The sequence below is a fragment of the Macaca mulatta genome, chromosome 8 (genome assembly GCF_049350105.2).
Source record: "Macaca mulatta isolate MMU2019108-1 chromosome 8, T2T-MMU8v2.0, whole genome shotgun sequence".
NCBI lineage: Eukaryota > Metazoa > Chordata > Mammalia > Primates > Cercopithecidae > Macaca > Macaca mulatta.
Window position 1 is genome coordinate 8,078,706 of NC_133413.1, and position 15,117 is coordinate 8,093,822.

At 40.9% G+C, this 15,117-nt stretch overlaps 1 protein-coding gene and 1 long non-coding RNA gene across 2 annotated transcripts in view; one reads left to right on the forward strand and one right to left on the reverse strand.

The window, feature by feature from the left end:
* DEFA4 (defensin, alpha 4, corticostatin) overlaps positions 1-15,117 on the reverse strand; it is a gene marked incomplete in the record, with an annotated part of 92,895 nt that overhangs the window by 23,047 nt on the left and 54,731 nt on the right.
* LOC106995918 (uncharacterized) lies at positions 4,701-14,969 on the forward strand. The gene is made up of 3 exons (XR_003732230.2): positions 4,701-4,806; positions 12,671-12,752; positions 13,479-14,969. It is a non-coding gene; the product is annotated as an uncharacterized LOC106995918 (long non-coding RNA).

The following is a 15,117-nucleotide window of genomic DNA, read 5'->3' on the forward strand; positions in this document are numbered from 1 at the left end:
TCACTGGAAACACCAAAGATTTTAATTTTGATAATATCCAATTACCTGGTTTTCCTTTGGTTGCTCATGCTTTTGATATTCTATCTGAGAATCCATTGCCAAACAGAGGTGATGAAGGCTTGCGGCTACGTTGCCTTATAAAAGTTTTATGCTTTTAGATTTTACATTGTATTTCTAACCCATTTTGAATTAGTTTTTAAATGCAGTGTGAGGTAGGGTCCAATCATTCTGATGAATGTGGCCATCTAGTTTACCCACCATCTGTTGAAAAGAATTTTCTTTACTCCATTGAACGGCCTGGGCACCATTGCAGAAAATCAGTTAATAACCATAGACACATTTTTATTTCTGAACTCTCAATTCTATTCCACTGATCTACATCTATATTTACAGCAGGAACACCCCGTCATGATTACTGCTTCTTCGTAGGATGTTTTGAAAACAGGAAGCTTTTCTTCTTTATCAAGATGATTTAGCTATTCTGGGATCCTTGCTATGCAATACAAATTTTAGAATCACCTAGTCAGTTTCTAGATAGAAGTCATTAGGGATTCTGGAATAGACTGAGCTGAATATGCAGATCAGTTTGGGGAGCACTGATGTCTCACATTAAGCCTTACAATCCATGAGCACAAGATCTCTTTCCAGCTCACTGACATCTCACATTAAGCCTTACAACCCATGAGCATAAGATCTCTTTCCAGTTGTTGAGATATTCTTAAAAATGTTTCAACTTTTTGTGGTGTGGGGAGTATAAGTTTTGAACATTTTTGTTAATTCTACTACTAGCTTTTTTCCTTTTGATGCTATTTGTAAAAGGAGTTTTTAGCTTCATTTTTGAAAAGTTTATTATGAAAGAAAAAATACAATTGATTTTTGTGCACTGGTCTTCTATTTTTCAACCATGCTAAACTCCCTTATTACTTCTAATAGTTTTTTAATAAATTGTTTTAGATTTTCTACATATAAAAGATCATGTTTTTGCGAACAGAGATTATTTTACTTCTTTTCTAACCTGGATGTCATTTAATTTTTTCTTCTTGCCTGATTGCCCTAGAACCTCCAGCACAATGTTGAGTAGAAGTGGTGACTTCAGATATCCTTGGCTGGTTTCTGAGCTCTGTAGGACAGTATTTATTTATTTATTTATTTGTTTATTTATTTATTTATTTATTTTTTAACCATCAAGTATGATGTTAGTTGCGGGTTTGTCATAGATGTCCCTGGTGCCAAAAAAGTTGGGGACTGCTGCCTTAACAGATGGAAAGAGCTCCCGTGTAAACCCAGTGTGTGTTTTCAGGCCTAATAGTGTCTCATATTTCACTAAGTGTATTCTTATTTCTTCATCTTTTTTCTCCGTTCTCTGGACTGTGTAATCTTTTATCTATCAGTGTACACGTTTCCTAATTCTTGGTTCTGCCAGTTTAAGTATACTATTGAGCAGCCGTTAATAACATTTACATTTCAATTATTCTACTCCTCAATTCCAGAATTTCATGTGTTTCTCTGTAACTTCCCTTTATTATATTCTGTCTTTGAAAAGATACTGTCATCAGTTTCCTTTAATTATATAACAATGGTTTCTTTTAGTTGTTTAGTCACATTTTTCATTAATATTTTTTCCTATTAAGTTCTTTATATATTTAGATATTTACCTTTTTTACATGTATGGTTTACAAATATTTTCTCTCTCTTGCTAGGTTGTGTTTTTGCTCAGTTTATTGTTTCCTTTGCTATGCAGATGTTTTACAGTTAAATGAACTCCGACTTGTTTATTTTTGCTTTTGTTACCTCTGCCTTTAATGTAATATCCAAGAAATAATCTCCCAGTTCAATGTTAGGAAGCTTTATCCCTATGCTTTCTTCTAGTAAGTTTTATGATTTCAAGACTTATATTTAGGTCTTCAATTCATTCAGAGTTGATTTTTACATATGTGTGAGAGAAGGGTACAAATGTAGATAGACATCGAATTATCAGGTTGTGTACTTTCAACAGATATAATTTCTAATTGTCACTCCTCTCAATACAGTTGGGAATAAAAAAACTTTCTTAATCTTATTCAGACCAACTCTTTAGCTAGTATTCCACTGAGCTTATTTCCCTGATACCCTGATGACGACATTGTCCTCTCCACACTAGCAGCGGCAGGAGACTATGCCTTCCAGAACCTCAAAAACCTCCTTCACGAGGGTGGAGATGCCCCGGAATCCTGCAATAAATTACTCTCTACACCAGTGGAGTCCAGGTCTGGCCTCTGGGTCTAGACCACCAGAGAATAGCAGGGCTCATCTTCAAAAAATAAGGCAAGCAGATAGGAGACGGAGAGAGATAGGGGCCTTCGTGAACATGAGGACTTCTGGCTCCTCGTGGTGGACACCTACAGCCCAGTTTTGCACTATTGGATGAAACTTCCTCACTTGTTCAGAGGCTGCTGGACACCAATTGCAAGAGCACAGCTGTGGGGACATTCTATGTATCCACATGTATCCACAAAAGTAGTGCTTCTTTAAGAAAGGGCAATGAGCTCCCCATCCTCTTTAAGAAAGAGGCACTACTTTTGTGGATACATGTGGATACGTGTGGTTATTCCCTTATTTGTTCATTCCTGGAGAACCATGGAGATTAGTGCCTGTCAGGACTTAGTACACAGTTGTTGCATCTTGAAAATGGCTGGGAAAGAGCCTCGCTAGACAGGGGTATTGGCCAGCTCTCGAAAAGGGGTGCTCAGGGGCAGTGCTGATGAACGCTGTAAAGCAGAGCTGCCATCCTGCTCTGGCTGTGAGGAAAGTGGACATTCTTGGGGAAAATGCTCATACGGGAGGGTCTATCAATGCAGATGTGAAAATGAAAGCCGGCCTCTGACGTTTCAGGTAAAGACGCAGGAGAGGCGCACCACCTGGACCATGCATCAGCAGGCTACCCTCCCGCTCGGGAGGCAGGGGCCCTGGATGGGGTGGGGGAAAAGGTGGGTGCCCACTTTCTCAGAGAGGGTGTCAGGCTGAGGAAGCCAGAGGTTTTGCAGAAGAGAAATTTACCACTTTGGTAAACTTTCACTGCCCTCTGGGGTCCAGACACTGACACAATTTGGAAGAGTTTGTCTTGTGGCAACCATTGTACTTTGTGCACTAGCTCTGAGCTGTATCTGGAGGACAGACTTGAATGGTGTTCATCTCTCACTATTCACTCTTACTGTCTCATTTGAGACTTTGCAATCGCTGCCAAAGAATTTTCTATTGTCCAAGATTCTGCCAGTGCTCTGAGCTGATGAGCCATGGAAACCCTGTATGCTGGCCTCTGGATTAGTCAGCTCAGAATACCATAACAAATTTCCACAGACTGGGTGGCTAAAACAACAGGAATTTGTGTTCTCACAGTGCTGTAGACTGGAACTCTGAAGGTGTTAGCATGCTGGTGTTCTCTGCAACCTCTCTCCTTGGCTCATAGACAGCCGTCTTCTCCCTGCGTCCTCATGTGGTCTGTCCTCTGTGTGTGACTGTGTCTTAACCTCTTCTTACGAGAATTCTGGTTGTATTGGGTTTAATGCCCACTCTCATTACCTCATTTTAACTTAATTACTTCTCCAAAGACTCTCCAGATACAGTACTACATTCTGAGGTACTACGGGTTAAGTCTTCAACACATGAATTTTGGGGTAACACAATTCAGTCCCTAACAACCTTCTCTGAAAAAAGCCTAGTTGTTGGTGTGGACAGTGGGGGAAGTCGATGACAGAGGTGGTCAAGAGTCAGGACTCATCCCTGCAAACCATGATAAGACCTTGATATTTTCAGTGGAAAATAGACTACAGTGGACCAAAGTATCAGCAGGAGCCCCATTACAAGGGGACTGTGGAAGCCCAGGTGAGAAGCCAGTGTATATTGCACCAGGGTGCCAGCAGTGCAGGGGATAAGAAGTGGCCCCATTCAAAATTTTTGTTGAAGGTACAGCGGCAACAGCAGTTGCTGATGTAAGAATATGGAATATGAGGATATGTGAAGAATATTTTTATTTTTTGCCCTGAACAACTGCAGAGACACTAGTGCCATTTTCTGAAATGACAACACCTGTATGTGCACGTGGTGCCTGCAAGCTGGGGAGATGTACAATGAAGAGTTTGGTTTTGGACACTAGGAGTGAGACAACCTATCGGCGATTATAGTGGACACATCAGGACATGTGTTCCGGAGTCTGGAGTTCAGCTGGGTGGTTGGAGCTGAAGATATAAATGCAGGAATCATTCCGAAATTGACAGCATTTAGCACTATAGATTTGGAAAAGATTACATGGAGACTGAGTATTCTAAGAGAAGATTAAAATTTCAATAATATTGGGTGATTGCCTGAGTGAATTACATGAAATTTGAATAATATTGGATGATTGCTTGAATGAATTACATGGACTTTGGGGTTAAAAATTTGATATTCAAAGGCATTGTAGAGCCTGGAGAAATTTTGACAGACTGTTTCTGAAAGCAGCTTAGGCTAAGACAGCTTTAAGTAGTTGTTATTTGTTGTCTAATTGTCTGCTCGTGCCTGTGGGATGAACTGTATACATTAACTAATCTTTCAAGGCTTTCATCGCCGCACTACTCTGCACAGTCCCTAGCAAAGTCTCTCCTTGGGAAGCCAATGGCAGGACTCTAATTCCTAGAATCCTTTGCAAATTAACCCTTCCGGGTGAGGCTAAGTTAGATCCTGGAAATAGACCTACTGGAAGGCAGAGAAGAGGCTATTTTTCCGGTTTTTCCAGTCTGTCTCTTTGTGTAACAGCCTCCTTTTGTCTTTAAGCAAGGATAGAGCAGCGAGGTAAGTGTCCTGTCCCTGAATGGATTAGAACACTGTTTTGCTGTTATGCAAACTGGGTGGAGGTGGTCAGGGAGGGACAGCTAAGCAGCCGGGAACTACTCCCTGGTGCCCCATGACTTCTTGCCAGCTCAAGCTCCACTCTGGATCTGAGCTTCTCCCTAGGCCTCTGAGGGAGGTTGCCAGAGCAACGTGTCAACCTACTCATGAAGAATTTAAAAGACCTCAGGGGTTAACTCATGCAAGCTTCCTGAGGCTCAGAGGCTCAGAAAAGTGGGCTGACCCGGCAGCACGCAGTTCCTAGGAAGTGCGTCCTTGCGAGGCATGTGGTAAAGAATTGGGATAGATCCCAGCTCTGCCGTGTGCTGACTCTGAGATACTGAGCAAGTTGCATAACTTCTCTGTGCCTCTGTTTCCACATTTTCTAAAGAGGGATAAGTTTAACAGTTATTATATAACAACAGCACCTACCTCACAGGATTGTCTGAGGAATAGAAAGGGTAAGGGCGTTGAAGTTCTTAGCTCTGTTCTTGGCACACACGTGGCAGCCATGCAGTGTGTCATTTTAAATGGCCTCTGAGGTCTTTCTAGTTCGAGTCCAGTGTTTGTTTTTGAGATGGAGTCTCGCTCTGTCACCCAGGCTGGAGTGCAGTGGCACAGTCTTGGCTCACTGCAAGCTCCGCCTCCCGGGTTCATGCCATTCTTCTGCCTCAGCCTCCCCAGTAGCTGGGACTACAGGTGCCCACCACCACGCCCAGCTAATTTTTTGTGTGTGTGTGTGTGTTTTTAGTAGAGACGGGGTTTCACCCTGTTAACCAGGATGGTCTCGATCTCCTGACCTCGTGATCTGCCCATCTCAGCCTCCCAAAGTGCTGGGATTACAGGCGTGAGCCATCGTGCCCAGCAAGTTATTTTTACATTTAAACTTTTGCTATTATTAGTGTCTTTTGGTGCAAGGAGTAAGTTAGGAATCAAGTTTTGTTTTTTTTCTGCCAAATGCTTGGTTTCCTTATCCTAGTGATTAAAATATCCAAAATTTCTTCATTGTTTAAAATGCTAAACTCTCACATACATAGTTATATTTCTTTTTGTCTCATTGTAACTAATATATCTATTTATTCTGCTTATTCCTCACTGTTTAACTTTTTACTATAGCTACCGTTTTAAAATACATTAAGGAAAACCTCACTACTCTTCTTTTAAATTATTTTCCTGGCCAGGATGTTAGATTGGTGTCCAACCCAACTTAAGGCAGATAATTCTACATTTTGAATAGTTTATTTCCTGTAATTAGCAAGAGGGATAAAAAAGAAAATTGCTTTGGGAAGTAGATAATTTGGCTTTTATTTAGTATTGAAGGCAGCTTTCTGCTGAGGACTTATTCATCAGTGCTTAGTGTCCCCAGGAGTAAGTACTGGGCTTAAATGCTTAGCATCTCAGAGTCAGAAGGATCTTAGAGATCATCTAATCCAGGCTTTTTATTTTCCAGATGAGGAAGTTAAGCTCCAGGAATACGAAGGAACTTGCTCAAAAATTCATAGTCAAGTAGTGTCACTAGAGCCACACTAAAAGAAAGCAACAATGTGAAAAAAGAAAATATTGGGTTTTTTTTAAATGAACATTTCAAAATAAGATTCACAATGATTTTTGTGGTTTCCAAACAAAAACTTTTTTAATTCGTCTATTCCAAATGTATTTTTATAAAGTACCCCCTAGGCACTCTCCTAAGTACTGAAGGAATCAAAACTCCTCCCCTCTTCTCAGAAGAATTAATTACATTGCTCTACAATGCTCTCTTATTCCACTGCTCATTCAGTGGTTAAAATCTGTGTCCAATTATGTTTAAACACTTTGTTTCAAGGTCTGTCTCCCCCAGAAGTACTTTAAGCAGGAGTTATTCCTTATTGTTAAAATTTTTTCTAGAACTTTATACTCTTTCCTTTTCACTTACTTCTCCACTCAGAGATCTTACATTCTCCATTTATTTACCATCTTAATCCTAATGAAGTTCCACAATTTCGTGGAAAGTTCCTTTCCCATTCTTGTCATCTTTTCCATGTCCTCTGGCTCTCATAGTCTCAGCCTTCCCACTTGCAGCGTGAAAAGCTGGCCCAGCCGTTGTGGAAGGTTTTGCACAGAGGTAGTGCTTTGGTTGTTTGACACCTTCCCATCGCTTGTGTAGTCTCTTGTCCAGAGACAGAGCTTTGGTTGTTTGACACCCTTCACATTGCTGGTACATCTGAGTGCCTGCTTAGCTCTTTGCGGTAAAGTAGCTTTCTCTTGACCTTCCTGAGAAGCGGTGACTATGCTAAGCACTCCAGCATGTTAGTAGGCTCCGTTTCCCAAAACGTTTACTTAGTAGCCAAGTCCACTGCAGGAAAAAAACACATTTACAAATGCTAATGGGGTACCTAATGCTTGTGCTTGGGCCACTGCCAGGCACATGAGACTAGCCTGGAGGTTGCTGACTCAATAGTGTTTCTGGTTCACTAGCACCAGTGTGGTCAGAACATGGTCAGGCTATTAGCGGCACATTCAGAAACAATCATTCAAGAATGAGGAAGAGGTTGAGCAAGCCCCCTTCCTGTCCACAGTTGGGAAAGGAGGTAACTGAGTGCTTGGCACTTTGCAGACTGGGGAGGATTTGGTGCTGGGCTGTACGTTCCAGACCAGCTATTTTTAATACTACATTCTTAGGCAGGAATGTAGTTGAAGCAAGTAGAACATTTCATTCTCATGCACATCTCACTTCCCTCTGCCCTGTGGCATGTGCACAACTCTTAGAAGCCTGTAGGTCCACAGGTTCCAGATCTGAGAAGTGACTTTGGGAGGTCATCTAACCCCATCACAGATGAGGTTATTTTGTCATTCACAGATGAGGGACCTGAGAAACAGAGAGGTGATACGACCTGTAAACCAGAAGCAGACTCAGAGCCAGGACCTAGGTACCCCCAATCTTCATGCGTTTTGTATATTTGCTGCATAATGTTCTCAAGTTCCCTGAAGCTTTTCCTATGGAAGTCTAGGCTACAGGAAGTGGTACTGTACGTTGGTTTTGAGCATAGGTGTAACATGAGCTTGAGTTGAATTTCTGTTTGACCTCATTAGAGACGAGGTCTTGTTTCTTCAACTCTAGAACAATCATTCTTAGGACATCTAAAGACTGTCTTGAGGATGAGCATGTGAAACACTTAGTACGATCCTTTGCACATCGTCAGGGCTCATAAGCACCAGGAGGCAAGCCCTGACGATGAGCAAAAAATCACACTCGTTTCCATGCTCACAGCTACATTACAGAAGACCAAAAGCCCCATATCTACATATGGAGGGTGAAATATTTCATTTTCATTGACTTACAATGACATAGACTTTCTTGTGTTCTCATTTCAAGGAGGACATTGGCAAATGGGAAATGACCCTGAAGTGAACAAAGAGGCTGGTGTGGGATTGAGCAAACATTGTCTGAGGAGCAGCTGTGAGTTCTGGGGCTCTTCAGAACAAAGAAGGGAATGTTCAGGAGAGCATGACTGGTGTCTTCGGAGACATAAAGGGTTAGCACCAAGAAGACAGATGAAACTGCATTTCTATGGTTTTGTAAATGGTGTTTCATACTTTTAGGTGACAGTTATTCTTTGTCTGGTTCGAACTGAGGAGCTCAATGCTGAGAACACAAAGAGTAAACAAACCCAGCCTGGGGTTAACAACTCATAGTCTGAACAAATAATAGGTTAACAAACATGGAGGATCCAACAGGCTCATGGTGACAAGGTGACAATGTTCTTTTTCTAGTGAGAGAAGGTTGATTCAGTAAGACCTGATGTGTCAAGGAGAGTGCTGATGAGCTCAGGCTTCTGTGGGCCTGAGAGTTGGGGGAAGGAGAGAACAGCTGGCATTTTGTTTTCTCACCAAAGAGAAGAGAATAGCAGTGCTCTAACCCAAGCTTGTCTGTGCAGTGACCTTCTTTTCTCGAGTGTACCCTGATGAGAAGCACTCAGGGACCTTGACTGCACCAAGGTGCAGAAGAATTTTGCAAGAGATTCACATAAAATATAACTCTCTGTTATCCTCTGTTCTCCTCCTCTTTCTCTTCTTTCTTCTCCTTCTTTTTCTCTCCCTTTCCCCCTACTTCTCTTCTATGTTTCTTTCCTTAAAATGTCAACCATCATTATGTTGAACTTAATTTTTCTCACTTTCCCCCAGTGATTTCCCTCAGGGTTTACAAAAAGTGGTGGCCCTAAATATTCCTAGATCCAAAGCAGATTTTCTCTGGCTCTAACTTGTTAAGTGGAAATCATGGTTTGAAGTAAATCACCCCAATTTTGACGCCTACATGGGGTAGGCTCAGTGCAAGGGCAACAGAAGCACTGTTTTTTCTTGTGTGTGGGCTGTCATTAAAATTCTCTCAATTCCTTCATCAGAGACAGATTTGTTTCTGATCCCCAAGGACATTTGGGCTTTAACTACAACTTGTGCTTAATGCATGAGTTGAAACTCTTAATCAAGTTCTGGAAGAAAAATCAAAGCCTTTTACAGAAGAAGTCACGTGTATTGAAAAACAACTGAAGCATCTGTTTGTTAAAAAAAACTAAATATCTTGTTTGGTTTTTGAACATTAAGGAAGTTGGTATTTGACATGAGAAGGGAAGAATTAGAGAGACAAGAAAGAAGAGGTGGAATAAATGGAAGAGAAGGAGGCAATTTTTGTACTGTGGTAACTGAGAGAGAATTCTGCAAATGTAAGGGACGTCTACCAGGTTTACTGGGTAATGCTATTTTGACATTTCTCATGTGCCCATGGTTTCTTCATTTGTAAAGTGAGTACTTTGTGTTAGATGATCCCTGAAGGCTTTAGTAATTGTTAATCAATGCACTTAGATGAGGAGTCAAAATGCTAATTACTTACAAATGTATGATTTTGTGACTGAAAAACTGTTGAGAAGTAACTACGAAAAAATCAAAACCAGTTAAGAGCTCAACTTGTGGGCTAGTAATACATTCAATATACAAAATCAATAGCTTTCTCTATGCAAACAGTATCCAATTATAAAATATAATGAAAGAAGAATGTGACTCAAATAAAAATAATGATTTAAATTAGTTATTTTTATAATTAAGTTACAAAATGTTTTAGATCTATGTGAAGAAACTTCTTGAAGAATACCAAAAAGATACATTAAAATGAGACAAAAATATTTGAAGTAAAATTCTGTTCTTAGGAAGGCTCAATAGTCCACATATCTTTTTTTTTTTCTTAAAACCTGTAGTTTCAATTTCATGTCAGTTAAAGAAGCAATGAAATTATTTTAACTTGATAAAGTAATTCAAAAGTTATTTTGTAAGAGTGAATCGTAGAGAGTAGCCATGAATTCTGACAAAGACTGGTAGGAACTACATTCATTAAAAGCACGTGGTACTGGCACAGGGAGAGACAGGATACAGAAAAGTAGAGGGAATGGAATCCATTGGATGAGCTAGGAATGCCTGGGCATTTGATACGTGGCAAGGCTGGCGTTTGCCCTGCAATGAGTGTGCAGAATGTGCTGTGTGTTCTCTGTAGGATGTTCAGCTGTCCTCCAGAATCAAGATGGGCCTAGCATTTTAAATTCCTTAGAATCCTGCATAATTTTGTTTCTTTACTGTACAGACTCAGATTTCTAAGAGAACGGTGACATGAACCCAGACATGTGCCTTTTGTGTGAGATAGCATATGGCGAGTGACGACATTTCTGCAGGCTCAGAAAATTTATACTTCTGGATGCAGTAAGAAACAGTTTCTACGTCATTGCTGGGAAGACAAGTCTGGCATGACTTTTCAGAACAGCCTTTATCCTAAGGCTGAAAAACTAACAGGAACAGAGAAATAATTAGGTAAACACACAAAACAAATGTCTTTTAGGGAAATCAAACATGAACTACATAAAAAGTGATCACTGTGCATATTTTGGCTGCTAGATGAGCAAACACAAAGTAAAAAGTAAGCCAGAAACAATTCTTGGCAATACCTACGATAAAGGACATTAAATATGCACAGAGTTTTAAAAATCAGTAAGTACAGATGAGTGACCCAGCAGAAAAATAGCTAACAAGATATAAAAAATAACCAATGAACATTCAAAAAAAGCTTATTGGCCGGGCGCGGTGGCTCAAGCCTGTGATCCCAGCACTTTGGGAGGCCGAGACGGGCGGATCACGAGGTCAGGAGATCGAGACCATCCTGGCTAACACGGTGAAACCCCGTCTCTACTAAAAAATACAAAAAACTAGCCGGGCGAGGTGGCGGGTGCCTGTAGTCCCAGCTACTCGGGAGGCTGAGGCAGGAGAATGGCGTAAACCCGGGAGGCGGAGCTTGCAGTGAGCTGAGATCCGGCCACTGCACTCCAGCCTGGACCACAAAGCGAGACTCCGTCTCAAAAAAAAAAAAAAAAAAAAAAAAAAAAAGCTTATTATCAGAAATAATTTTTACAAGGTATGGTGAGACAAGCGGGAATATTATATTCACTAATATGATTGACAAAGATTAAAACAATGAATAATAATTAGTATTGGTAAGAATATTGATAGTTAAAGATACTTCCATACATTTCAGGAAGAGGAAAAAAGTGGGTGAACAGTTTCTAAAGTGGGCAATTGGCCAGGTGAGGTGGCTCATGCCTTTAATCCCAGCATTTTGGGAGGCTGAGGTGGGTGGATCACGAGGTCAGGAGTTTGAGATAAGCCTGGTCAATATAGTGAAACTCCATTTCTACTAAAAATACAAAAAATAGCTGGATGTGGTGGCATGTGCCTGTAGTCCCAGCTTCTCGGGAGGCTGAGGCAGGAGAATCGCTTGAACCTGGGAGGCAGAGGTTGCAGTGAGCTGAGATCACACCACTGCACTCCAGCCTTGGGCAAAAGAGTGAGACTCCATCTCAAAAATAAATAAATGAATGAATAAAAGTAAAACTTGAAATATGCATAGCTTTTGACATTCCATTTCTAGGAATTTTTACAAAGTAGTAGGCATATACATTTTTAAAGACATATGTACAGTCATATAAATATATGAGGCAAATATAGATGAACAAATATTAAATAACCTTTGAGCTAATATTTAAATATGAAAAACATGCAATGGAGCTGGCTATGAAGGATGATCCTGTATTTGAAATTTAAGACAGAGATTTACACGATTTATTTGCAAAGGGAATGAATTAAAATGCTTTGAATGACAAATGGTGGTTATAGTTGAAGGGAGACGCTATGGGGATTTTCTACCTTCATTTTTTTTTTTTTTTTTTTTTTTTACATTTCTCTATTATTTGGAATTTTGTAACATGTAAGTATTATTTTTTAAAATTGGAAGAATAATAGATTTAGGTGCAAGCAAATTACAACATTCAAATTCTAGGACTGACTTATTTTTCCACTAACTTTTAACCAACTCTTTCTTCCTTTAATGAAGATTCTCTAGAGACGTTGTAATGAACCAAGTGCCATATTGGATCATCCTTTTAAGAAGTTTGAAACATCTAGCCAACTTGCCTCAAAATCTTTTCCAATTACTTTCCTCACCTGTGAAGGACCCTCCTTATTCTATTGTTTTGACAGCTTGACTCTCAGCCCCACCACTTGCCTACAGGCCTCTACGTCACCTTGATGCCATTCTCCTACGACATGGTTAGAGGACAGTGTCATATCCACGTGTTGAGGAAAACCAGGGCAAGTGTCAGCTGGGAGTTAGGGAGCAGGAGAGGTGGATCCTGCTGTGATGGAGGAGCGGGATCTTGGAGTAGTGAGATGTTGATCTCTGTATAATCTTCACATCACTGCAAGTTCCTCTGACAGAGCCTTAGCTGTCTAACTTTGTCTTCTTGTTTCTTCCCATCAGGTCTTCAAGAACCTCCACTCTTTAACAATGAGACTCCATGTTTTCCTCACTGCTCTTTTTGCCATCTTCCAGGTACTACCCGGTAAATACCAACACCATGGCCCTTTCTTATTATCATTATTTAGTTTTTTCCTCTCCCTAAATCAACAGTTGGAAGGTTAAGGATTAGGGGGGCTACTCAGAGGTCATCACTATACCTCAAAATAACTTACTAAAAAGGTGAAAGAAATTCCTCTGTAACTGGCTGCTGTGTCTTCATGATGTCAAAAGTCCTGTTAGGTCACTATCTTCGACTCTTCCGCTTTCCCCCAATGAATTGGATGATGTGAGGACCAAATCTATTGACTCACATGATCAGTATAAACTGGGGTAGAGATAAAGATTCTTTTATTTGCCCTAACCAGAGACCTGGTGCCACTCATCACAGTGGTGGCTTGAGTTTGCCCAGACAGGGCTTCAATCTTAAGAGACTGTGAGAGTTGGACCAGGTCATGTGGGGTAGGGGAGCAGGGGTGCCTGGAGTGATGGACCAGGCAATAGGTATTGATCATGCTGCACCCCTGACACATGGACCAACACCTGTTTATTCCCGAGGGAGGAAAGATGATTTGGTCAGTAGTTACATCAACAACAATGGGATCTTATGGGAGATTGAGAGGGTGAAGGGAGGAGAGGCTGAGGGCTTGGAATCAAACCCACTTCATGTTGATGTTTAGCTGGGAAAGGTGGAGATTTCATCCACATGGTGAGCTCTCTTGCTTTCCTCCTCAGACTTTTGGCTTCATACAAACATCTTTCCATTTTTCAGGCATCACTAGGGCACTCCATTTTGAAAGACCCTGCTACCTTAGAGGTGGGATCTGTCTGAAGCGAGGAACACCGAATTGTGAGCCTTTCAGAGGACCCTGCAGAGCTTTCACCGTTTGCTGTAAAATAAGGAGAAGCTGATGGAGAAGCCTGGCAAGGAACATAGGCGCAGGATCTGAAGCGTGGCTCCTTTAGTCCAAATGAGAGCAAACATTACTCAAGTCCACATAACTGATTATTGTCATTAGGACTGATTAAAGAAAGAGATGTTTCCCATGAAGGGGTAAGCATTAGGTAGGAGAAAATTATAATTAAACTTGTATTATGTTTTAACGTTTGCAAAGCATTTTATTAACATAACATATTTAACCCTTAAACCCGTTTTGGTTTATGAACTCCGTTTTGCAGATGTAGAAACCAAAACTCAGCTAGGTTAAATAACTTGCCCAAGATCACACAGCCTAAGACTTTTCTTTTCAGTGGTTTGGCAACACTTTATCTGCATGGAAGGGAGAGTGGATATGAAAAAATTTACTACAGTTTGGGGAGGAGATGTGAGGACAGAGCTGGGCTTGGGACCCCCTGCAGTGGGTGTTGTGCTGAGTAGGAGGAACCTACTGAGGGTCCACAGTGCTGGGAACATTGCTGTGTTGGGATGTACAGGTGGAAGGCACACCTCTCCAGAGAGACCACTCAAAGTAGCCAGTCCCACATTCAGATGTAGGCAGAAGTCTGTTGAGAGGTAGGAATTCCAGTTGCAGGTCAGAGGCTTCTGTTGTGAGGCTGGAGTCCTGGGGTAGTTGTGATTATTGTGTGTCTTCCTTGGCTACTTTTCTTGTCCAGATCTTGGCATCAGCTGTGGTGTCCTGAGCAAGTCTTCCCTCAACTATGAGCATCTGTTTCCTGCTCTGGTGAGGGAGTTAGCTTAGAGATGACCATTGCTTTCTATAATTTACAATGCAAGTTTGGGGTGGGAGGATGGAGACAGAAACTACTGCAAGGTGCCTGGGAAGGTAGAAGACAAAAAGAAAGATGAGATACACTAACATGCAGCAAAAACCTAAACAATCATATGGAAAAGAAGAGTTTGACTGACATTGTGATGACTAACAAACAGAACCATTGGTCAGGTCTCAATCAATGAGCAACTACAGAAAGTTCAGCACAGGTTTGCAAATGAACAATGAGTAAGGGTATCCAAGTAAAGATACAAACATTAACTTCTCCAATTGTTTTTTCATTGGCACTGGCTTCCTATACAGTGTCTACAGGGATTATTACAGGATTTTGAATATTTTTGGTGCCTATGAACTTGGTTCACAGTGTGCTGTCAGAACGGTTTATCCGTCCATCAGGAAAATGGTCGACTATTACCACAAGAGTTTAGAATCAGTTAGTAATTTAGAAATCACTCAGTCTCTTACTTATATTTCTTTACTATGAAATGAAAACCTTTTTTGTTCTTCCATATATTTTTCTCAGTATTCACAGATTCACCATCATCTCTCTCCAAATTTTTTTAAAAATCCCAGCTCTAGCCCTCTGTTTCTATTTCCTTTTCTTGCTTCCTTTTTCTTCTTGATTCAAGCACATAGGATTGGTCCAGTGGTAGTAGAACAAACCTCAGGGAGGAGAGGAGG